Source organism: Danio rerio, chromosome 4 (assembly GCF_052040795.2).
Source record: "Danio rerio strain M-AB ecotype USA chromosome 4, GRCz13ab, whole genome shotgun sequence".
In the NCBI taxonomy this organism is placed as follows: domain Eukaryota; kingdom Metazoa; phylum Chordata; class Actinopteri; order Cypriniformes; family Danionidae; genus Danio; species Danio rerio.
In genome coordinates, this window is record NC_141024.2 from 38,413,517 (window position 1) to 38,440,000 (window position 26,484).

Sequence of the window (26,484 nt, forward strand, 5' to 3'; positions counted from 1 at the left end):
TCTCTTGCTTTGCTTTGATCTTTTCTCTTACTCGCGTTGCTGCGTGTCCCTGACCTGTGTGAACAATATCGAGAGGTCAGTAAAACTGAACTCATTTCATTATGATTTGAAATCAGTGTCAAGTGCTGTCGATTGACGTGTTGTCCTTTTCCCTTTTAAATATGCCAAATTATCATATGTGATCTCCTCAACTGACAAGGGAAAAACGTCAAAAACATACTAGATGCTTTAAACTGTTCACTGCGGTAGTGCAATGCGAAATGGAAAATTTAGGATTCAATAATGAATTTTAAATAAATATTTAAATAATTTTAGTTTTAGAGTGCAGGTCGATGCACACACATAGGCATAGAGCACTATGATAATGCTAAATGATCATATATATTTTCTACAACCAACAAGTAGAATAATATGCAAAGATTTGCTATTTAAAAATTTGTTCATAATATAAAAAATACTGATGTCCATTGGCTCTAGTGCATTAAATAATAATTAATAATAACATTAAGATTTTTTTTTTATCACAAAATATAGAAAATGGTATGTTGATATTTATTGAAGGTATCATTTCAATGTTTAAAATTCCAGCATTGTGAAAAACTAGTTACAATTATTGTAAATTTTATTATATCCATTAAAAACAATATGGGGGATTCTATATATGTTTGACATTAAAAGTAAATGTAAATTATATTAGAATTAAAGCTCTTTAAAACTGCAATTGTTTCCAGTATCTTATTTAGTTTTTATAATTCAGCTTTTGCCAATCATAAATGATTAAATGTTTTAATTTAGGGAATACAAAGATTTTTTATATTGTTTGTAAACTTACAATATGGATGAATTTAGTAATGTGTTAAAATAACACTAAATCATAGCAAGAAACCTCCTTATGGGTAATTACTAGATTGTAACTGAATTGGCAGTAACAATTTACAATTTTACAATTTCTTTAGCCAAACATTCTACTTGCTATAAATGCTAAGATCACTTGACACTGAAATCAGGATTAAAATATTTTTTTAATTGTCCAATATGTGATTTTTATTAGCAGTATTATAGTTATATGCATATATATTTTTTTAAATTAAAAAAATATATATATTTTTATATATATATATATATATTCTAATATCATACAAATAATATAAATAAATAAATAAATAAATAATGAGGCTATTTATTATAAAATGAAATGTAATATTTATTATTTTTTAGAAATGAAAAAAATCATACTTTGATAATAATAATAATATGATAATAATAATAATATAAATAATTATGATTGTTATTATTGTTTTTATATTATTATTATTATTATCAATAATAATAATATTAATAATAATAATAATAATAATAATAACAATAATAATAATATTGTTGTTGTTGTTGTATTTGTTATTATTAGGATTTTTTTAAAGTCTATTTTTACAATTTCATACATGTAAACCACTGCAGAAAGTTCTAACCGGCAGGCCCATTTCATATACAGTACATACTTAATAAATAACTTACTATAAATTAAAAGAATTAACGTATGCTTTTTGTTTTCGCAAGCTTTGGAGATGTAACATAAATTCCGCTTTTTAATAAAAGGTCACCTATAGCTTTCGCCATGAGGCTGTGTTCAAAATGACATCAGTGTTTTTAAAGTGTACTGCAAAGGGAGCACAATTGTAAACATGAAGATCGCTAAAACTGAGTTGTAAAAATAGTTTGAAAGCAAATTACACCCAAGAAAGATGATCTTAATGCTTTTTTTATATTCAATAATTCCAACTTTGAATGTTAGAATGGTCTAAATGAATAGACCGTAGGGGGGATAAGTGGCAACAGCACACAGCCAGGAACTCTTCTGCGCGAGTCAGCGTGACGTGCGTGCGCGGGCTCATCATTTGAATTAAATAACGGACACAAGCAACGGGCGGAACGGTAATCAAAGGTAAGTAAGTTACGATATTCGACGTTTCACATGTTTTATTTGTCGTTTTACTTATAATTTATGTTGAATTGAACTTTAGATGTGTAACGTTTTACATTATAATAATTTTTTAATGAACACTTAACCACTTTATACGTTTTTATGTCGCCCTGTAGTGACGAGGTCATTGACAGCAGCTAATGAATAATAGCTGTTTTGGTTATTAATTTGGCGATTTCAGCAAAATTACTTAATTTTATGTCTTCATTGCTTTCTAACCTGTGTAAAAATATAAGATGATCTGTTAAATCGACTTGGAATGAGCATAAAATATTGCTCCGGCTATAACGTTAAAGGCTAACTTAACGTTATAAGAATTAAGCACTTCGCAAATAGCATTAATGGTGCTTATCATCGAGCTAACATTTTTTAACATGTAATAATCCTAACAAAGTGAATCGCTGTCGGTTCACGGTTTTGTTGCTCTGTTTGTAAATTTAGTGATGGTCTCCTCGCCAGAGAAGCTAGCAGCATTCAATGGGGAAGCTTTGCTATTTCGTAAGTTGTCTAACGTTACCCTATCGCAAGTCAAGTTAATTCTTTGTGGTTTCATTCTTTTCTGATTTCCTTTGTTCACAAACCATGCTTGTCTGTTTTTTTCTGATTGCTGTGCTATGTTCTGGTGTAAGTTTTTTTTCCTGTTTATTAAAAATAATTTTGTCTACATCCTTCTCTTTCGATTCACGTTAATGCAGTTTACTCATAAAAGTATCTTTAAAAATGTTTGTAAACGCATTCATTTTTTTAAAATTATATCATGAAGCTTTTTATAATTTCACAAGGAAATGCAATCCAAACAAGATCATTGGATTTCTCACAAAATACCATGCAACTTAATATACTGAGTGAGGAGTCAAAATTGTGGCTAGTTTATGGTACAGATACTGTGGATTGGACATTTATATTAATGGAATTGTACTTTGTAATAGTAGATACCAGGTGAGATGTCATACTGATTAACATGTTATTTTTCTTATAACTTTTTAATGGCAGTTTCGCTGGAATCTCCAATTGAAAACATCATCGTGTGCGCTTAGACTTCTGTTCCAGTTCTGACTACACCACACTCTGCTTATGTTGATCACTGACTACTATGTTCTCTGAAGGTATTCATTCATTCATTTATTCATTCAGTCATTTATTCATTTTCTTTTCGGCTTAGTGCCTTTATTAATCTGGGGTCACCACAGCGGAATGAACCGCCAATTATCCAGCACGTTTTTATGCAGCGGATGCCCTTCCAGCCTCAATCCATCTCTGGGAAACATCCACACTCATTCACTACGGACAATTTTAGCCTACCCAATTTACTTGTACCGCATATCTTTGGACAGTGGGGGAAACCGGAGCACCTGGAGGACACCCACGCAAACTCCACACAGAGACGCCAACTGACCCAGCCAAGGCTCGAACCAATGACCTTCTTGCTGTGAGGCGCCACTGCAGCGCAGAATCTGAAGGTATTACTGTAGTAAAACAACAGCACCCATGACGGTAACGCTTTCTTTTACAATCCGCAAAGTACCGCGTAAGTACAGTGAAATAACGGCGTGCTTTTCTGTACATATAGTGTACCTACGCAAACGTTAATTTTATGTACAGAAAAGTACACCGTTATTTCACTGTACTTACGAGGTAGATTTCATGCTGAATATCTGGTTGTTACCCCCTTATTACCCAAGCATTACAGTTTGTTCCCTTACCTACACACATACGTTCATTATACTTATACAATACGTACAGAAAAGTACACGGTAATTTCACTGTACCTATGCGGTACTTTGCCGGTTGTAAAAGAAAGTTTTACCTACATTATAAACATTATATATATATATATATATATATATATATATATATATATATATATATATATATATATATATATATATATATCCAAAGTAATTGTCTTAAAACCATGCATATTTGAATTTAATGAGAATGAGAATTAGATTTTTACTTGTCCTGCCAACTTTTTCTCTGGCCTACCAAAAAAATATAAAAGATAATTTTAAGCCATTAATTAAGATAAGTTTTTAACCACATGTTTAAAATTGTGTATCAAAAGAAGACAAATGTATACTAGTTGCCCATATATTAACTTTTTTTATTCAGTAATATAACTTTTTTAACAATTTTGATTTTAATGAAGGTTGAAGGTTCCAGATTACCAGTTAACTATTCATAAATTGGGAGTCTTATTCAATTATACTTGAACCGTATTAGTAAAAAGAGTGTTACTGAACAGTACTTATATTATTTTTTACCTTTACAAATTGTCAGTAGTCAGCACATGCTCTATTAGGGAGATTGTTAGTTGTATAAATCAAAAGCATCATGTTTTTTAGCACTGTGGTATGAGCTTGGTGAAATGATCTTTAATTGGATATTAATAATCTGTTATTGACTTATTAAAGTGAATGCTTGCAAAAAAAAATTATCAGCAGAACTTTGGGTGTAATCAAGAGATTCTGGTGACTCATAAAATTAAGATGGAGAGCAGGAAATAAAAAATATGAATGTGAGACATAAAGGAAATCTGCATTTTTTTAATTGATACTATAATATAAAGGAGAAATAAGTTTTCTACTGAACTGAAATATATTTTCTGCCATTGACGTAACAACTGTAAGCTACTCACATGAAAAAACTATAGTAAAAATATGTTTTTGAACCATACTACAGTTTATTGCTAATATATATATATATATATATATATATATATATATATATATATATATATATATATATATATATATATATATATATATATATATATATATATATATATATATATATATAATTTGTTTTTCACGCTAATAATGTTATCTTTCAGACATCATCATCCTCATCATGATCATCATTGGTATTATTAATATTATGATTAAATTAGGATTTTTTTCATTTCCTAATATATAATAAAAAATACATTTTATAATAAACAGCCTCATTATTCATTTATTCATATGATTAATATATGAATATAGAATACGTGTTAGCTTTTGTAAGTGATTTGATTTAGTATATGTCACATTCTCAATATTATTAGTCAGTAATATATATGTCAGTTAATATAAAAAGCGAGTGCATGTTTTTGGCAAAACTAATATTTTTAGTATTTTTATTTTAAATGCGTGCTTGTAAAACAATATTATTTGCACAAATAAATGATGGGGTTCTTCTTTTAAAAAAGTAGTTTCTCCCCGTTTAAAACATATGGGCCTTTTACGATATAACTAACGTGGTTCAAGAGATGGGTAAGCGACAGAGAATTTTGGGAAACATTCGTCACTACATAGTTCTTTCCCCAAACAATGCATCGTATGATAGTGCAGTGGTGAGTTGTTTGAGAAACGCAGCCCTGCTGGTGTGTTATGAATTGCATGTTTTAAATGACTGAGACATTTATTGGCGGTGTAACCATTAAGCTTAAATAGGCTGAGCATATTTTTATTAATATTAAAACACATTAATAAAAACTAGCCACCCTTTGATTTTTTTTCTCGTTTCTGTATATTTTTATCAAACAAAAAATGCAATGAATTGTTTATTTTGGTTTTCATTTTATTAGAATAAATATAATTAGTAGGCGACACAACTTCTACACTGGCTCTTGCGTTTTTACATATCCTACAGAAAGACTTTTTTGGCTCAAAGACATATACCTGTTAATTTAAGCGCTGTATTTTGACAGATTTCGCAAAGGCTTCAGCTATTCTACCTGTCAGCTGGTACCGTTTTGGGACTGTGTGGCGTCTGTATCAAGTGTCTGGATGACAGCGAGAGAGAACGAGATGAGATCAGACCCCAGATTTGATGTGTGGCCTCATGTCAAAGTTACTTTACTGCATTTTTTTTTTTAAATATTGGCTCATCTAAATTAACTTTTCGTTCGATTAAAAGCCGAAATATTGCCAGACAGACAACGCAACTTTCTGTTCAGTGATAACATACGCACACACACAGAATACACTCCTGTCGGCCTATTCATTATTGATTTTTTAACAATAAACGCATAATAAACAAGTGCAAAAAAGAAGAGCTGAACTTCGGAAAAAGTAATCACTGCGGATGCCGCAATGGTTGCTTTGTTTCTCTGCAGTTGGCTAGGCTTATTAATGGCGCTGCATTGCTTCATCACTCGTTTTAATAAATAAGATTATTTATTATTTAAAATTGTAAGATGATGGTCGCGTGATTTTTAAAATGAGAGTATGCATTGCGGATTTATGGCTATTGATTTTATCTACCGGCGACCCACCCAGAGTTAAACATCAAGTAGGTGCGTTAAAGGTGCATGTATAAATTAGTTGTGTTGCCCCCAGATTCTGCAAATAAATCATATGAATAAATAAATACTAGGCGATTTATTATAAAATGAAATTTAATATTTATTATATATTAGGACATTAAAAAATAATAATTTAATAATAATAATAATAATAATAATGATGACTATGATGATAATAACTATTATTTTTATTTTCGTGTATTAGAAATTAATTTTTTTTAATAATAATATTAATGATGATAATGGAGATTCTTCTTGTTATTATTATTATTATTATTATTACTAATAATAATAAGTAGGGTATTGTTAATTTATTTTTAGAAAAGTCTACTTTTACAATTTGACACTTGTAAACCAGAGCAGAAAGTTCTAACCGGCAGGCCCGTGTCATACAGATATTTAATAAATAACCTATATAAATCAAAAGATTTCACGTATGCTTTTTGTTTTCACAAGCTTTGGAGATGTAACATAAATTCCGCTTTTAAATATGGTCACATATAGCTTTAATTTAAGGCTATGTTCAAAATGACATCAGTGTTTTTAAAGTGCACTGCAAAGGGAGCACAACTGTAAATATGAAGATCGCTAAAACTAAACTGTAAATATAGGTAAAAAGCAAATTACACCTAAGAGAGATGATCTTAATGCTTTTTTATTTTTAATCATTCAATGTTTAAATGTTATATTGTTCTAAATTAATAGGGCATAGGGGGATAAGTAAAAACTTAAAATTATTTCTGTCATTAATTACAAACTCTCCCGTCGTTTCAACCTTTAGAACACACATTTAAATATTTTAAAATATATGATATATATATATATATATATAGCAATTAAATTATGAAAATTGTGAGATTAAAGCTAGTCCTATAGTCCAGAGATCCGGTCCCCGCGTCAGGTCAGGTGCGGCCGAAAATAAAACGTGGACACGGCGATGGAGGCGCACTCAACTCACAAGGGAGAAAAGTGGGTGACATGAGATGATCAGCTTAATTAATAACATGTTTTGGTCAACTAAATCTTTAAACACAACTCTCTTGAGCTCTAAAAGGAAGAAACGCAGAAGAAATTTGCTGTTAAATAAATTTTAGCAGAGACTCAACTGCCAGTCATTTTCACATTAGTTGTTCGGGAAGATGTAGCCTAATAAAATGTTTTAATAAAAATAAATAGTTCACTGCACAGTCACACAGTAGGCTACACTATAAATAATATTTTAATTTATTCATTAATATTATTATTACTATGATTACAATTAAGCTAAAATTGACAACGCATAGCCCTTTGAATGTTCGCTTTCATTTTGACATTGCTAAAAAGCGCACTTTTACAGTTGTGTAGAGAAACATCCCATATGCAGCAGCAGTCTAGGTATAATAAATGCCTTTTGCATTTAAAGATGACCAGCCTGCGAAGTCAAGTTTGCAGTGTTTTAAATGGAATAGGTATATAGTGTTTAAGTGCAATTACAGCGGATCAACCGAGAAACCTCTCACAATCTTTTAAAAATGTGTAATTAAGGCTATACTGCTATTTGCTTATGCAAAATTAAACAACATTAAATATATTACAGCATATCGAATTTGTTTTGACTTGTAGCTCATGGCCCTAAAATAAAAATAACCTGAAAACAAGTTATTAAAATTTAAATAACTAAAAATGTTAATTTATTATAAATTAATAAATAAAATGACGGGTAGGCCTAGTAACCTAATGGTTTATGATGGTTTACAAATGACAAGCAGACAATATCACGAAAAAAAAAATACACTTACGATAGCCTAAGATAAATCTTTATTTTTACATTTAAAATGATGAAAAAAGTTTTATAGCCTATTAAGTTCCCTGTTATCCGTGCCAAACAAATTTTCACGGTAATAACTGAATTTAGGCATATTTTTTACGTATTTTTCTGGCTACACTAATGCCTTAAAATGTAACGAAGTAATTGTTTTGAATGACATTAGGGTAACATTTAGCTTTTCCCTAACACTGATGTTGGTTGGATAATAGGCTCCGCAAAGCGGGATGACTCGGTTAAGCTGATTTATATTTATTTACCGGTTATACGAATAGTCTGATCGTGGGTCAGCTTGCATGTGTGGGCATAATTTGACGTCTTTACCTAAAACTTTAAACATTTATATGCCTGCTATTTGAAATAAAATTGAAATAAATAAGGAGAAAAACATATGATTTAAAGCACTCGTTTGGCACTGAAGCCATGATCCGTCTGCATTAATAAGCGGTATCGTTGCATTACCATCATTAATAAAATCAGTAATAGCGACACTGTGCATATTAATATTACCATTAAAACGTATAATACTGCCTTAGTTCAGTAACAAAGTAAAGTAATAATAAATGTGAATAAATAGCCTAAATGAAAGGAACAAGAGAGACCAAAATCAGCCACCAGGTCTAGTGCCCCCCTATGGATTAAAAATGCCCCCTCAGTTCTGATTCCTGGCGCCGGGCCTGGATGTGAGTCTAGTTACCTGCATGAAAAACAGGTAGTAATATAAACTTTTTTTTATTACGTGTTTGAGGCCATATTTGACTACAAAAGTGCAGTCAGTAGGCTACTTCAACTTTTACCAGAGTTGTTTTAAGCATCAGTATCACTTTTTCTTGAGTAGGATGTGTGTATTTTGCCATCTCTTTCCATTTCTTAAAAATAAATAATAATACAATAAAAAGTATGGTTAAATTAACTGAAATGTGTCCTTAAACAAAAACGTGTGTATCATGCAGTCAAAATAGCATTTATTATTTGAATGTCACGTTAATTTTCTTAAATTAACACATAAGGATCTGCATTATATCAACTAAAACAGAGTTTTTCTTTGTTATAGCAGGTGCAGCCAAACTGCGACACAACAGCCACCGAATTTACAGGGCCTTGAGAGATCACCTGTACGGTCTGGCGGTGGCAGACGCAGAGCTGAAAACACTATCTGATGCTTTTGTTGTTGTTAATGTTAAATTGACCAATACATGTTTTGTCATTACTTTTGTCTGCAAATATTAGGCTAATAAATAATATTTTTAAACAAAATGTTGAATTTCTGAATTATGTGAATTTTCTAAAACGTTTATAAAGGTATTTCTCACAACCAGATTTCGACTTAAAATTGACGTATTTTCGACGACATGAAAAAGACGTCTTTTCACCTTTCACTTTCCCACCTGTTTTCCACGTTGTTTGGACGTCTTACAATTACGTCTTTTCGACGACATGAAAAAGACGTCTTTTCACCTTTCACATTCCCACCTGTTTTCCACGTTGTTTGGACGTCTTACAATTACGTCTTTTCGACGACGTTAAAAAGACGTAGTTTCGTCTTTCACTTTCCCACCTGTTTTCCACGTTGTTTGGACGTCTGACAATGTCGTCTTTTCGACGTCTTTTCGACGAACTATTGCTGGGTGGGATGTCTGAAAGAATCTGGTCTGTTAGAAAGAATTTACAATTTTAACCGGATTTCTTTCTTTAATCAGCGATTTATTTCCCTTGAATTTATGGTGAGATTTTCCCCGCGTCTCTCTGCATGTTAGAATCAGCCAGTCCAGCAGGAGGCGGTGAAGCACATTATAGTTTGACAACCGCCAAAATACTGAAGAAGAAGTTGACAAACCGAAAGCGTCAAACGAGCTCACATCGTGTTCCTACTGCACAAGAGCGTCTGTACTTCTGCATGTGAGTTTAACACTTTACATTAAGCTGATTTGTGGAGATGATGAAGGGGTTTATATGTGTTTGGTGTGTTTATAAGCGTGATTTACAGCACTGTTTGCTCCTGAAGCTCAAAGCCTCAAACACCGATTAAACACAGTCCAAACACGGTCATTTGAACAATATAATGGGTTATTGTTATCACTTGTAAGTGTTTGTGCACTTCTATATCAGGTTGACTCGATAATTTCACATCATTCAGCACAAAATAAACTTTAAGCAGTCAGGAAATCGAAAGTGAAAGCAGAGCTTCCGTTAACAGGAAGAATGCGGATGATCCTTAAACTCCATTTAACTGTCCCCATCATTTCTTCCTCAAGCAAATGTGTAAATATTAAATCTGTTCAGCAATATTGTTAATTGCATTGGCATATTTATCTGATGTTTTCCCTTGCAGTAGTCGATCAAAAAGCTATTTAGTTTCTTATGACTGAACACTAGCAGTGGAATTTACTGCGATGTGAAGGGGCGCCACCTGAAATCTTGCCTAGGGCGCCAAATTAGGGCGCCTAGGGGGCCGGTGTTCCGGAGAATTCAGTTCCCCCTGTTCCCCCCTTCACAGCGCATGCGCTAATTCTCAGTAATGACGTCATGCTTTCGCTTCGCTAGTGAATCAATTCATGTTGGTTTTGCTGTATTAACAAGCCCAATGTTGGTTGCATTAAACAATTTTTTTATTACATTTTGTAATTGTAATTTTTGCATGCGCTCATTAATTGTTTTGTTGTTAATGTGTGCGTGATGTGCGTGTTTTCTCGTGTTTCTTTCAAACAAGCATTGTCTTTCAAATAAGCCTTGTCGAGAAAATAGCACTGCAAAATTAGTGTCTCTTGTTTTAGGTAAGTCACGATGATGCTTGTAATGTTTAAAAATTGCATAGACTTTTAATGCAAACATTTGTCACTTATCTGCATATGAAAACACATGGGAACAGATTTTCTGTAAGCAAGGGAAGTTTCCTGGATTAAAAAAAAACAAAACAACAATACAATGACTTCTTTTTAATCTAATAATTGTCTCCAACAGTTTTCATCTGCAGAAAGGGCATTTAAACAAAAATTATGGATACAGCACAGAATACAATTAAAAGATAGGCTCAATTTTTTTATTAACTTTTGAAAACTTTTTTACTATGTATAAGTGTTTCCATTGAAAAGGCATGGGAATTTTTTACATTGCCCAAAGAAGTGTTAACTCCTATATATTACCTTTTGTGCATTTGAAAGGCACTACAATGATGCTGGTGACATTTTTAATGGTATAATTATGTCTAAACTCTTTTATGTTCAGAAAAGTGTATTTACAGTGATTTATGTTATTTCTGTGGACTACACAATGACCATATACATTCACCTGCTTGGGTAAATGGGTACTTTTTTATTTTTAACAATTTATGTACCTTTAATTCTTGTTAAATTAACAAAAGCTGTTAAACATTATATTAATGTTGAGGCAATTGTGGGTAATTACCCTGCATGATCTTTCAGATTGCCTGTGATTGATGTGGTTATCACCAGTCATGTGTTGGCAGAATACGGCTGTGCGATATTGAAAAAACAAAATAAAACTAATATTGCAATATTTTGTTGTTCTTCCTTATATATTGTGATATAAATACAATTTCACCAGGTTGGTTAAATAGCTCTGTTAGAAAATAATTCATTAATTTACATTGATTGGCATGATTTTGTAGGGGACTGATTGAATCATGCATAATACAATTTACAAGCATAGATAAACAGGGCAAAGACAAAACTGCTGAGATAAACAGTGTTTTATGTTTTATGTTTTTTTTTTTTTTTTTGGAGCATTCAGTACAGAAATTGAATAATCAAATGTAAAATAACACTAGTCTTCTTTATATAAAAAATAAATATAATCAATATTTGCTTAAGTTATAAAAGTTATAATTTCTTGTGCCTGAATGTATTAAACTCTTTGAAATCACATGCAAATGATAATTTTTAATTTAATCTTGGTTAAAATCTGCAGCTACTCCACAAATCCCATGTACTCTGAACTCCTGTGCTGCTCAACATTGCAGATGTGACTACTGCAGATGGGCACATTGCAATATTAATGCTGATAAGATATATTGTACACCCTATAATGAAGAATATTATTGCTTAGCTTGCTTTAAACACTTGAAAATGTGCACGTATTTTTGGTTGGTTCGTTTTAAAATATTTTAGCTTTTTTTGCTAGTTTATATATATATATATATATATATATATATATATATATATATATATATATATATATATATATATATATATATGTGTGTGTGTGTGTGTATGGTGATAAGCATTGTGTAGGGTTGTTTAAATAGTAAACTCATTTAATGTATCATCCTTTTAATTTAGGCTTACTTATGTTTTTTTTTAAATGTAACAATATTGTTAGATTTAAATCTGATGTTAAAAAGGCATTGTATATTGTGTTTTCCAATCCTCAGAAGGTAACACTTTCCTCTGCTTTGGGAAAATCCTTACTCCTGTGTTTTTAATGTAAAGTGACTTTCTGAAGATACATGACAATTTACGTAAATATGTCTTTTAAAACAACACAAGTATCACTGTGATTTATCTGAAATAAAACACACTATAATTTGTGCAGTGTAGTGTGGTTTATTCTTTTCGACAAGGCAAACTGTTTGAAAGAAACAAGCGAACGCGTGCTAAAAACAGGAACAATACAGTAGACACGGGTGTCCATGCAAATAGTTACAAAATTTGCGCATGCGCTGTGAATGGGGGAACAGGGGAACTGAATTCTCCGGAACACCGGTGTTCCGGAGAATTCAGTTCCCCTGTTCCCCCATTCACAGCGCATGCGCATCTTTACGGCTGATTCCATGTACACAAATCATGACGTCATGAATTCACTTCACGAACTGAAACAGTTCATGGTTGTTTTGCTGTATTTTCGTAAGTCCGGTGTTTATTTCATCACAGAGTTTATAAAATTTTGTAATTATTTGCATGGACACCCGTGTCTATTGTATTGTTCCTGTTTTTAGCACGCGTTCGCTTGTTTCTTTCAAACAGTTTGCCTTGTCGGAAAAAATAAACCACACTACACTGCACAAATTATAGTGTGTTTTATTTCAGATAAATCACAGTGATACTTGTGTTGTTTTAAAAGACATATTTACGTAGCTTGTCATGTATCTTCAGAAAGTCACTTTACATTAAAAACACAGGAGTACTGATTTTCCCAAAGCAGGGGAAATTGTGTTACCTTCTGAGGATTGGAAAACACAATATACAATGCCTTTTTAATATCAGATTTAAATCTAACAATTTTGTTACATTTAAAAAAAAAAACATAAGTAGGCCTAAATTAAAAGGATGATACATTAAATGAGTTTACTATTTGAACAACCCATATGCTTATCACTTTATATAGCAAAAAAAGCTAAAATCTTTTAAAACGAACCAACCAAAAATTCGTGCTCATTTTCAAGTGTTTAAAGCAAGCTAAGCAATGATATTCTTCATTATAGGCTGTACAATATATCTTATCAGCATTAATATTGCAATGTGCCCATCTGCAGTAGTCACATCTGCAATGTTGAGCAGCACAGGAGTTCAGAGTACATGTGATTTGTGGAGTAGCTGCAGATTTTAACCAAAATTAAATAAAAAAGTATTATTTGCATGTGATTTCAAAGTTTAATACATTCAGGCACAAGAAATTATAACTTTTATATCTTAAACAAATATTTATTGTACTTATTTTTTATATAAAGAAGACTAGTGTTATTTTACATTTGATTATTCAATTTCTGTACTGAATGCTCCAAAAAAAAAAAAAAAAACACTGTTTATCTCAGCAGTTTTGTCTTTGCCCTGTTTATCTATGCTTGTAAATTGTTTTATGCATGATTCAATCAGTCCCCTACAAAATCATGCCAATCAATGTAAAATAATGAATTATTTTACATAATAAACCACATTATTTAAAAAAGAGGTTATTTGTAATCCTAAAGAGCACGGCGGATTGGAGGTTTTAAATTATAAAACTCTTAATGACACTTTTGATTGATTGAATTTATTAATTATTACTATGTATTTCCCAGTTTTATATTCAATACTCTGGGTGGCGTAGACTTTTTGTTAAAATGTAATTTCTCTGTTGACAAATTTCCAGTTAAATTGTCAAGTTTCCATAGGCAAGCCCTTCTATCATGGAAATTGATATATAAACACAATTCTTCACCCCACAATTATTTCATATGGAACAAAAAGGATGTTTTATTAAAAAATAAATCTTAACTTGATCAGAATTGGTTCAGTAATGGTATTCTGTTAGTGAGGCAGTTTGTTAACCCTCTGGAATATGTGTTATCTTATACTGAATTTCTTAAAAAAAAAAAAAAAAACAATTAAACAGAGAGAATTCGCTCTAGTTTTGGATGCAATTCCAAAGCGTGTGGTCTTGCTTTTAAAAATTATATTTCAGAAGGGATCAGCATAGGTAAACCCAGTCAAAACAGTTTCATAGAAAATATTGATGTATTAAAACAACAATGTAACAATAAGGTTATAAAGAATGCTCTCCGTCTGTTGGTTCTACCTACAGCAAGACATTTTTGGCTTTCATTATTTGCTTATATTTCTTGAAGTAAACAAATAAGTTGACAAATAAGTTTTGCTTAAATAACAAGATTAAAGAAGTGTCGTACAAAATTCTCTATAGACGTTATGCTGCTAAACATGTTCTGGAAAGATTTAAATTCAATATTTCATATATGTGTGAATTTTGTGGTCAAGAAAAAGAAACAATTTTGCATCTTTTTTTTTTCATTGTATTTACTCAAGAATATTTTGGAAGGATTTGGAGTTGTTTATTAACAAAAAAAAAATGGAGTATAAGATAGAAATTGGTTTATTTGATGTACTGTTTTATTCTGGTAATGAGAACTTGAACTGTAAAGGACAATATATTTTTAATCTGTCTATGCTGTTAGGCAAATATCATACATGTTATTTATAGACAATCGGGGCCATGGTCTTTAACCTCCTTGGTAGAGCACCTGACTTTCATGCGGAAGGTTGCCGGTTCGATACCAGCTCGGAGCGGGTTGGGCGGTGTAGGACTGGCGGGGTTACATTGGTGCCGTGACCCGAGTGGGAGTGAGGTTTAGGGGAGTGAGTGTAACGGAGGCCAGCTAAACCTCACTCCTCTGACCTCTAAAGGTGCTCTAGCGACAGACGCTAGGGGCCATGGTCTTTAGCCTCCTTGGTAGAGCACCCGATTCCCATGTGGAAGGTCACCGGTTCGATACCAGCTCGGAGTGGGTTGGGTGGCGTAGGACCAGCGGGGTTACATATACATAAGAAAAAGTGGGCTTAATGTAAACCAAACTTTACCCATTTTGTGAGTGACTTTAAAGTATATGTAAATCTTTTAGAACAATCACAAAACAAAAAGCACTGAAAACATGTAATGCTCCAAAAACATTCAATTTCATGTAAATGTAATTTTACTATATATATATATATATATATATATATATATATATATATATATATATATATATATATATATATATATATATATATATATATACTGTTTTTTTTCTTTTTCAGAAATATGTGAAATTTAATCGTTCTTGTGGCATTGAGTTAATAAAAAAAGGTTGTCACACAGTGCAGTTAAACAATGCCTACTATCTGCAGCTCTAGATTACCCCCTAGCGGACACTCCATGAATTACGTTTGTCATTTTCTCTTTAACTGGTGTTTGTTTTTTTTTTATTTTTAATGAATCCAATTTATTTAATAGTATATTTTAATGATCATATTGATCTTTAAACCACTACAGAGACACAATGCTTTCATCTACAGTTACACACGAGAGGATTATTGGTGCAGCGACACAACAGGACAACTCCTGAGCCTCTTAATGCCTGTGCTGTTCTCATCAGAGCAGTCACACTTGGGGAATATAACACAAGCTGTGCTAGACTTCATGAAGAAAGATTAGAGTGTATATATGGGAAAGCAGTAATTTTATTTTCTACAAATCTACATTGAGCTCTATGACACTGATTTGATCAAACTGTACACATATTATTATCATACACACTCCAGCACAGCAGGTGGCAGTATTCAGCTTTACGCTGCTCTCTATAACTCGCCACACAAGAAGAAGAAAAAGAATAGGAGGAGGCGGAGGATATCCGAGTATGTGTTTGTTTTGTCTTCTCTGTGTCCAGTGTTTATACTGCTTCAGGTAAAATCACCCTAGTAAAATTTGATAACCCTGCAGCTGTTTGACTCTTCTCTGCTCTGTTTAGAGTGTTTGTGACGGATGTTTTTCACTGAACTCATCATCTGCCGCTCCTTCAGAAACGAAAGTGAAAGTGTTTAGTTGTTGTGTCACCATTTTAAACAGACAGAATCCACCATTTACAACGCAGAACAGCTTTAAATCCTTAATCTATTAACAAAACCTGTAAGCTTTATGTGAATTTGTATGTAAGATTATATTTTAATCCTGATCTAACGGATGACGCTGTGATTCTTCATTAGTTTACTCGTGATGAGCTTCTGGATTTGAGTGTCTCAGCTGCTGATCTATTCCTGCATTCAGCTGAATTATGAAGGCTGATCAATGACTGGAGATCTGTGATTGTTCATCAGTTTCTTCTAGAGTTTCTGCTGGAAATCAAACTCTTCAGATCCACCATGGGTAACACACACACTGCTGGAGATCAGGATTTGTCAACAAGATGCAGGTATTAGACTTACACTTGACATTTTCCTATGATGATTTTTATTATTTTAACCAAAATTATTTTTGATTTGTTCGTGGGTAGTTTTATTGTCACGATCGGTGAGGGAAAAAAAAGAGTGCAGACCCAATTGCAGAAAAAATATAGAAATATTTATTATAAACTACAAATAAAAATAAAAGGCAAAACAAAACTACCCCGAAGGGGAAAACATGAATACAAAGGCAAAAACAAACTTGACAGGGCTGGCAGGACTGGCAGGACAAGACAGGCTGGACACAACAAGACAGGAAACTAGCGACGACGAACTGGCAAAGGACTGAAAACATGAGGGGGATTATAAAGCAAAAAGTAAATTGACACACAGGTGAACATGACAAACTAATAATGAGTAAACAAGGAGGGTGGGACTAGACAATAGACGGGAGAGCGCATGACACAGAGAGACAATACAAGCCATGCGCTCACATAACACAACACTGAAGCACACTACAAAAGCACGTGAAACCAATGTAAACACCGAACCACGTGCTTTGACAAAGGACGCAAGACACGAGCACACGATGAATGAAAACACTCACCGTGCGCTCACACACGCAGCGTGCATGCTTCATCCCAGCGCCGACCAAAACCGAAACCAACAAGACTGAGACGCTGGGAATGAAACACCACGCTGCTGACAGACGAAAACACAAACACGAGTACAAGAGCGCACGCATCTGAGGGACGCAGAGCGCGCGCGCGGCCGCGTCAAGCAGGAGCGCGCACACTCTGCGTACACCCACGACGGCGCGCGCGCACACAGAGACAGAAACAGGACCAGACACAGGTAGTGTCCGAGATCTGCCACCAAAACAAGAATTTACAAGACCAGAGTGGCAGAACCCTGGCACTACCCCATCCCCCCCCCCAAAAAGGGACGCCACCTGGCGGGAAAAGGGAACATCGAACAAGGTACAAGACAGACAAGAAACACCACAAGACAACAACAACATCAACAAACACAAGACAGGGAGGTGAACAGGCAAGACATGAAGGGGGGGAGGGAGGGGAGCCAAGTCAGACCCAACAAGACAAACAAGGGAGGGATGGGAGGGCAAAACCAGGGAGGATCAGGAGGGACAGTCCAGGACAGGTGCAATGGGTCAGGGACCCCGGCAGGGAACCAGGGTGAAGCCGGAGGATCAGTCCAGGGTGGCAGAGGCATGCTCCAAGGTGGAGCAGGAGGGACAACCCAAGGAGGATCGGCCTGGGATAGCAAGGCAGGAGGCCTGTAGGGAGCTGGCTGGGATGAAGGCCTGTGGGGAGCCGGCTGGGATGAAGGCCTGTGGGGAGCTGGCTGGGATGAAGGCCTGTGGGGAGCCGGCTGGTCTAGAGGCGACTTAACTAAAGCCGGCGGGGCTGAAGACCAGAGGGGAGCCGGCGGGGCTGAAGACCAGAGGGGAGCCGGCGGGGCTGAAGACCAGAGGGAAGCCGGCGGGGCTGAAGACCAGAGGGGAGCCGGAGGGGCTAGGAGCCGGGCTGGGGCCGGCTGGGCAAGACGTCTGGGGTGCGCCGGCAGGGCAAGGAGCCGGGCTGGGGCCGGCAGGGCAAGACGTCTGGTTGGGGCCGGCAGGGAAAAGAGCCGAGCTGGGGCCGGCAGGGCAAGACGTCTGGTTGGGGCCGGCAGGGCAAGGAGCCGGGCTGGGACCGGCAGGGCTAGACGTCTGGTAGGTTCCGGCAGGGCAAGGAGCCGGGCTGGGGCCGGCAGGGCTAGACGTCTGGTAGGTGCCGGCAGGGAAAGACGTCTGGTAGGTGCCGGCAGGGCAAGGTGCCGGGCTGGAGCCGGCTGGGCAAGACGTCTGGGTGGTGCCGGCAGGGCAAGGAGCCGGGCTGGGGCCGGCAGGGCTTGACGTCTGGGTGGTGCCGGCAGGGAAAGACGTCTGGGTGGCGTCGGCAGGGCAAGGAGCCGGGCTGAAGCCGGCAGGGCAAGACGTCTGGGTGGCGCCGGCAGGGCAAGGAGCCGGACTGGGACTGGCACTGAGCTGCGCTCAGGGGCTGGAGCCGACACTGGAGGGCGCTCAGGGGCTGGAGCCGACACTGGAGGGCGCTCTGGGGCTGGAGCCGACACTGGAGGGCGCTCTGGGGCTGGAGCCGACACTGGAGGGTGCTCTGGGGCTGGAGCTGACACTGGAGGGCGCTCTGGGGCTGGAGCCAGTATGGTGGAGGAGCCCTTTCTCTTCCTACGCTTCCTTATTTTTGGTGGCGGGAAGCTGGCCACCTCTTCAGACACCGCAGTATACCTAGTTGTCTGCTGGACTGGTGCAGTGTCTGTTGCGGGTGCTTCACTGGGTGATGCTGCAACCAGGGTTGTAGCTGGGTGGGCTGCAGCAGGTTCTGTCACCAATAGAGGGGTAATGATAGAGGAAGACCTGTTCCTCCTCCTCAGTTTCCTCTTCTCTGTGGGAGGCAGCAGTGAGCTGGGTTCAGGTTGGTCTGTTGGTGGAAGAACAGAGCAGATTCTATCCTGACGACATTCATGGGCAACTTGATTAACCATATGGTCCACAAACTGTTTGTACGAGTAGCCCACCAATCTCTGTATCTGCAGAGGATAGAGGGGTTTATCAAGAGCGAAGTTCAGGAGATTCAAAAGAGCCCAGTCATTGAACCCAAGCCCCTCTGCTGCCATACGGAACCTCTCCGCAAACTCCTTTAGCTCAGAGCCATGTTGCCGCAGGGCATGCAGACGGAGAAGCTGTGGCATGTGGCTGAGGAAGGAGTCATCCTTCTGCTGGGTCCTCATTTTGGCCAGTTCGTACTGTCACGATCGGTGAGGGAAAAAAAGGAGTGCAGACCCAATTGCAGAAAAAATATAGAAATATTTATTATAAACTACAAATAAAAATAAAAGGCAAAACAAAACTACCCCGAAGGGGAAAACATGAATACAAAGGCAAAAACAAACTTGACAGGGCTGGCAGGACTGGCAGGACAAGACAGGGCTGGACACAACAAGACAGGAAACTAGCGACGACGAACTGGCAAAGGACTGAAAACATGAGGGGGATTATAAAGCAAAAAGTAAATTGACACACAGGTGAACATGACAAACTAATAATGAGTAAACAAGGAGGGTGGGACTAGACAATAGACGGGAGAGCGCATGACACAGAGAGACAATACAAGCCATGCGCTCACATAACACAACACTGAAGCACATGACAAAAGCACGTGAAACCAATGTAAACACCGAGCCACGTGCTTTGACAAAAGACGCAAGACACGAGCACACGATGAATGAAAACACTCACCGTGCGCTCACACACGCAGCGTGCATGCTTCATCCCTGCGCCGACCAAAACCGAAACCAACAAGACTGAGACGCTGGGAATGAAACACCACGCTGCTGACAGACGAAAACACAAACACGAGTACAAGAGCGCACGCATCTGAGGGACGCAGAACAGAGACAGAAACAGGACCAGACACAGGTAGTGTCCGAGATCTGCCACCAAAACAAGAATTTACAAGACCAGAGTGGCAGAACCCTGACATTTATCTTTATTTAAAAATGTGACACAAACAGATAAAAATAAAATAAAGTGCTGTGTTAAGTGATTTTTAAATAATGACTGAATATCTGGTGTGTTGACTCCAGTGTGTGCAGCGCTGAACTTTAATCTTCTCTGTTTTAGTTTAGTTCATCAGAAGAGAGCAGAAGCAGAGCCCAGCTGTGTGTCTATGAAGAGTGACTGGTCTATGACTGAATCAATAAATTTTAAGAGTGAAAACACACGACCTGCTGTCAGGTAGATCATCTCTACACACACATGATCACACTGCAGCATTTATATGATCCTGTGTTACTAGAAGATCAGACATTAACAAGTATTACAACTACAGGAGACTTTAAAACTGAATGTCGGCACACTCATATCTGATCATTAGTGAAGTACTGAAGCAGTAATAAGTGACTAAAGTATTAATGCTCTAATTGTTACAGTTACAATAGATCCTTGTTTAAATCTTCTTTGTTTATTACCTTAATAAAGTGCTGTTACTGAAATCCTGAACTCTGAGAGCATACGCTTGTGTGATCTGGAGATTATAATGAGAAACAAAAACTATATTCAGTCAGAAAGTGAGCTGACAGAGGACAGAAGCAGAACACACACAGTCATGGTGAAGTACTGAAAGATTCAGACAGCTGAGATTGAGATGCAAAACATTTAACAAGTATAAGATCACAACAACCTTCAATGTGTGGTGTTTAAAGTGATCAGTATGTGGTGTGTGTGTGTGTGTGTGTGTGTGGTGATCAGTATGCTGTGTTTAAAGTGCTTCACAATAGAGCCATGAGAGAGATTTGAAGACTGAAGTGTGTTCTTGCTGATCTGGGACAGTTTCTGTATTACTGTAGTTTGGTTCTAGATTAAATCTGTGTATTGTGTCTCAGCTGGTTCAGAGAAAACACACATGACTTTGCTAGAGGATCTTCACACTCAGGCTCATTGACTCTTTGTGTTGTTGTTGTTCCTGCAGTGTGGATAGGGATGATCAGACTGGAGACCTGCAGCAGGATTCACTCCAACCAGAACATGATGAACTTCAGAGAGTCAAAGAGCAGCACAAAACCAGCATGAAGAACAAGTGTGAGAGATTATTTGAGGGAATCAACCATGGAGAGACTCAAACCCTCCTGAACAGCATCTACACACAGCTCTACATCATAGAAGGAGAGAGTGAAGGAGTGAATGAAGAACATGAGGTTTTACAGATGGAGAAAAGAGCCAGAACAAAACCCTCACAACACACTCCAGTCTACTGCAATGACATATTTAAAGCCTCAGCTGGAGCAGGACATGAGGAGAAGATGGAGAAGGAGAAAGCCCAGATCAAGACTGTTCTCACTAAAGGCATCGCTGGAATCGGAAAAACCGTCTCTGTGCAGAAGTTCATTCTGGACTGGGCCGAGGGAAAAGCCAATCAGGATGTAGATTTCATGTTTGTGCTTCCATTTCGAGAGCTGAACTTGATCAGAGATCATCAGTACAGTCTTCACAGACTTCTGCTGGACTTTCATCCTGAACTTGAAGATCTGGAGCCCAAGATTTATGAGCAGTGTAGAGTTGTGTTCATCTTTGATGGTCTGGATGAAAGCAGAATCACACTCAACTTTTCAGATGAGGAGAAAGTTTGTGCTGTGACTGAATCTTCATCAGATGAGGAGAAAGTTTATGCTGTGACTGAATCTTCATCAGTGGCTGTGTTGATATGGAGCCTCCTGAAAGGAGATCTGCTTCCCTCTGCTCTCATCTGGATCACCTCCAGACCAGCAGCAGCCCATCAGATCCCCTCCAGATACATCAAGCGTCTGACAGAGATTCAGGGATTCACTGAGCCTCAGAAGGAGGAATATTTCAGGAAGAGAATCAGCGACGAGCATCAAGCCAGCAGAATCATCTCCCACATCAGAAGAGCAAGAAGCCTCCAGATCATGTGCCACATACCTGTCTTCTGCTGGATCTCCTCCACTGTGCTTCAGAAGCTCCTGGAAGAAGATGTGAGTGCAGAAATCCCTCAAACTCTGACTGAGATGTACATCCACTTCCTGCTGATTCAGATCAACATGAGGAAGCCGAAGTATGAAGAGAGAGATCCAGAGAAACTCCTGCAGTCCAACAAAGGAGAGATCCTCAAACTTGCTGAAGTGGCTTTCAGACAGCTGATGAAGGGCAATGTGATGTTCTATGAGGAGGACCTGATTGAGAGAGCATAGACGTCACTGACGCCTCGGTGTATTCTGGGATCTGCACTGAGATCTTCAAGGAGGAATCTGTGATTCATCAGAGGAAAGTCTACAGCTTCATCCATCTCAGCTTTCAGGAGTTTCTGGCGGCTTTCTTTGTGTTTTACTGCCATTTAAAAGAGAACAGAGAACCGCTGAGGGTGATTTATGTGAAAGAATATTCATATAATCAACATCTCCAGGCCAGCTCTGAGAAGTCTCTGTATAAACTGCTCAGTTCAGCAGTAGATAAAGCTGTCAGGAGTAGTAATGGTCATCTGGATCTGTTCCTGCGGTTTCTGCTTGGCGTCTCACTGGAGTCCAATCAGAGACTCCTCCAGGATCTGCTGACACACACAGAAGAGAGCTCAGAGAACATCAGGAGAATCACACAGTACATTAAAAACAAGATCAAGAGAGATAAACATCTTTCAGCTGAAAGATCCATCAATCTGTTCCTCTGTCTGCTGGAGGTAAAAGATCAGATTCTGGCCAGAGAGATTCAGGAGTTTGTGAAATCAGACAAACACTCAGAGGAGAAACTCTCTCCTGCTCACTGCTCAACAATCTCCTACATGATTGAGATGTCAGAGGAGCCGCTGGATGAGTTAGACTCTAATAAATTCAACACATCAGATGAAGGAAGACGGAGACTGACACCAGCTGTGGGAAACTGCAGAAGAGCTCTGTGAGTATTCATTGATTGATCACAGAAGACACACATCAGTCTGCACTGAAGACTCAGATCAGTTTAGTGAATCACTGCCCTGCTTTAACAGAAAATCTTTAGCTGGCCATATCGTCCCCCTGTGAGATCGCTGATACAGCATATTACTGCATGGGGACGCGGCGGCAGTGTTCTGTTTCCTTATTTGCTCATTTATTTCATCATTTCTAAACGTATTTAACAAACTTTTCTTGACTTTTTACTCACACAAACAACATTTGTACTTATTTAATAATCTACTTCATTTGCTTTACAGTTTATCCTGGAAAATAACTCAAATCCCTGTGCTCCTCCAGCTGAATAGGACATTTGTTGATGTGTATTTGCTCAAATCTAACACAGTGTTGCTCTTGGATAATTGTGTTTGTTTTCTGATCAGAGAAATAGTATAATATTACATTTACTGTAGGCCTAAACACTAAACTTCACACTGAGCTCAGTAAAATGCTCTCTTATTAGTTATTAATAATCTGTTCAATAATTCATTACAGTCATATGAATGGGGGAATATGGGTTTAGTTTAATGTAGTTTCAATCAATCAATAAATCAATAAAAATAATATATTTTCTTTTTATGAGGGTATGAGGGTGGTATGAAGGCCTAATGCCACAGGTGGGGGTTGCAGCCCAACATCATGGTACAACACCATGAGGTAGCCTGACTGCCATTAGGTACTGAGATGAGATCCTCAGACCCCTTTTGAGACCAAATGCCAATGTGTTTGTCCTTTCATTCATTCAGATCTAGGACGTGTTATTTTAGTGTTCTTATAGTATATATAGTTTTATATTATAGTTTATTTTCAGTGTTACTTTTATCACTGTAGACTGAACTCATGGACACTCAACACTGCTCATTTCTTACTGCTGATTTTGTTGCTCTTTGTCCTCTACACAGGCTACAGGGCTGTAATCTCACTGTTCAGTGCTGTGAGAGTTTGTCTTCAGCTCTACAATCCTTAAACTGTGTGCTGAGAGAGCTGGACCTGAGTAACAATGACCTGCAGGATTCAGGAGTGAAGCTTCTTTCTGATGGACTGAAGAGTCAACACTGTAAACTGGGGACACTAAGGTAAAAAAAAAAACATTTCCATTAAATAAATGCTGCCACAAATCACTTTAACATTGTGAAATGCAATGTCTGATAAGGTAATGAGCATATGCTGTAATGTATTTATTTTTTGTTTATTAGTTGTGAATATTTAATACTTCAGGTCAAATATGAGAAAAAACCTTGTTTATACCAGATTAGGGTTGAGCGATGTTGACCAATTTGGCAACGTATGATGTCTAATTTGAAACATTGCGATAGACGATGGCCTTGCCATCATGTTAAAAGCAAGGGGGACGTGTAGGGTTGTCTGAAGAGCGAGAAGGGATCCGGGGATGAGAAGGGTGTGTGACTTCTTTGAAGACCAGGAGGGAGACGAGCTATTTCTTGGAGATTATCACTTGTTTGCGGGCATTATGAGTCCCGCAAATGCATAGAGACTCCCGGAGCTTCATCACGGATAACAACTATAGTGAGACGCAGTCCAGCGCTATATCCTTATAAACTCTCCGACGTGCACTGTTCTCTGCCTGGATCTCAGAGGAGCGCATGACAGCATGTGGATGTGTGTGTGTGTGTGTGTGTGGTCACGTGATGTGCGTTTTTCTGCGGACATAGGATTGTTCAAAAATGCTAGGTAAAACATGGTGTGGATGTGGATAATTTTCGTTCTAAAATGCCATTTTAACACTAAGACGTGTTAGTGCAAACGTGGCCTTAGTGTGTAATTTTTACGAGCGGGTTTGTGCGGGGGCAGGCGATGGATCGTGATGCCGGCTCAGCATGTCACCCTGCAGCCCAAGACCGGTTACTCACTGAAGCTAAGCAGGGCTGAGCCTGGTCAGTACCTGGATGGGAGACCACTAGGGAACACTAGGTTGCTGTTGTTAGTGAGGCCAGCAGGGGGCGCTCAACCTGTGGTCTGTGTGAGTCCTAATGCCCTAGTAAAAGTGAAGGGTACACTATACTGTCAGTGGGCGCCGTCTTTCGGATGAGACGTTAAAAACCGAGGTCCTGAAAATCATTAAAATCAGGTCCTGAGGTCAGTAAAAATCCCATGGCACTTCTCGTGAAAGAGTAGGGGTGTAACCCCGGTGTCCTGGCCAAAGTCCCTCTATCGGCCCTTATGATCATGGCCTCCCAATCATCCCCTTCCACCGAATTGGCTTTATCACTGTCTCTCCACTCCACCAATAGCTGGTGTGTGGTGAGCGCACTGGCGTCGTTGTCCTGTGGCTGCCGTCGCATCATCCAAGTGGATGCTGCACACTGGTGGTGGTGTGGAGAGACCCCCCTCATGATTGTGAAGCGCTTTGGGTGTATGGCCATACACAATAAATGCGCTATATAAATACACATTACATTACATTGTGTTGTCTATTGGCCTGCAGCGATAGTTGATGGCTTTGTCTATCGGCCCAACCCTATATCAGATATAATATTGCTCTTTAGTGTAATTTCTGCTGAAATGATCATTGATTGGTGTTCTTTGGTGTTTTTGGGGCGTCTCTAAATGAGCTGCGTTTCTGCAGATGTTCAGCCCATCACTGAGTCTCTTTATTTACTAATGATAATGTGTGTAAAGTTATATTCAGTCAGTTTTATATTAATTTCAGGAATATTATTGACTAATATGAAGATGTTGATGTGATTTATTTACAATACAGTTTGTAAAGTCATATTTTCTGTCTGTTAATATTATATGAGATACTTGCTTTGTTTAACAAATAGGATCTGAATGGATTTGCATTGTAAACATTAAACAGTTAAAAAGATATTTTATTTTATACAATAAGTTTTTTGTTATGATTGTTACTCTTTTAAATCATGCTGTATAAATCTGCACATTTTTTTTTTTTTACAAAATTCTGCTCAGAAATAACAAAAAAATATATATATATCTGTTTGGCCGACTCATTTTGGTCCAGAGATTTTCTCTTTAACAAGTTTATGTAATAATGAAATACAAATGTTTGATCTTCCTCCATGTGACCATTAAAGCAACTCTGAATAGTTAAAGGAGTCTTTTCCTTTCCCTATGAGAAGAAATCACTCCTCATGGGGACATCAATAATTACATCACACTCACACACAATAATACAGTGTCTTTTACTGTACTCTACACAGACTACAGTTCTGTAATCTCACTGTTCAGGCCTGTGAGAGTTTGTCTTCAGCTCTACAAT

General features: G+C 37.3%; 1 protein-coding gene, 1 long non-coding RNA gene and 1 pseudogene across 4 annotated transcripts in view; all 3 read left to right on the plus strand.

Moving 5' to 3' along the window:
* The first annotated feature begins 1,890 nt into the window (after positions 1-1,890).
* Positions 1,891-9,700, plus strand: LOC137489840 (uncharacterized). Of its 2 annotated transcripts, XR_015483765.2 has the most exons (5): positions 1,891-1,942; positions 2,423-2,479; positions 2,975-3,087; positions 3,211-3,441; positions 9,128-9,700. It is a non-coding gene; the product is annotated as an uncharacterized LOC137489840 (long non-coding RNA). The 2 variants fall into 2 exon arrangements; XR_015942877.1 differs by having other exon boundaries at positions 2,975-3,441.
* A 194-nt stretch (positions 9,701-9,894) lies between these two features.
* LOC137491115 (NACHT, LRR and PYD domains-containing protein 3-like) overlaps positions 9,895-26,484 on the plus strand; it is a 70,817-nt gene continuing 54,227 nt past the window's right edge. The window contains exon 1 of the mRNA XM_087245943.2: positions 9,895-9,972. The gene's annotated coding sequence lies outside the window, so the exon portion shown is untranslated. The remainder of the gene's footprint in view (positions 9,973-26,484) is intronic.
* Positions 16,155-26,484, plus strand: part of LOC137491160 (NACHT, LRR and PYD domains-containing protein 3-like) — a 17,457-nt pseudogene continuing 7,127 nt past the window's right edge. The window contains exons 1-6 of the transcript XR_015483309.1: positions 16,155-16,248; positions 16,659-16,753; positions 20,428-20,541; positions 21,275-23,208; positions 24,146-24,319; positions 26,426-26,484. The exon at positions 26,426-26,484 is cut by the window's right edge and continues 115 nt beyond it. The product of XR_015483309.1 is annotated as an NACHT, LRR and PYD domains-containing protein 3-like (transcript). The remainder of the gene's footprint in view (positions 16,249-16,658; positions 16,754-20,427; positions 20,542-21,274; positions 23,209-24,145; positions 24,320-26,425) is intronic.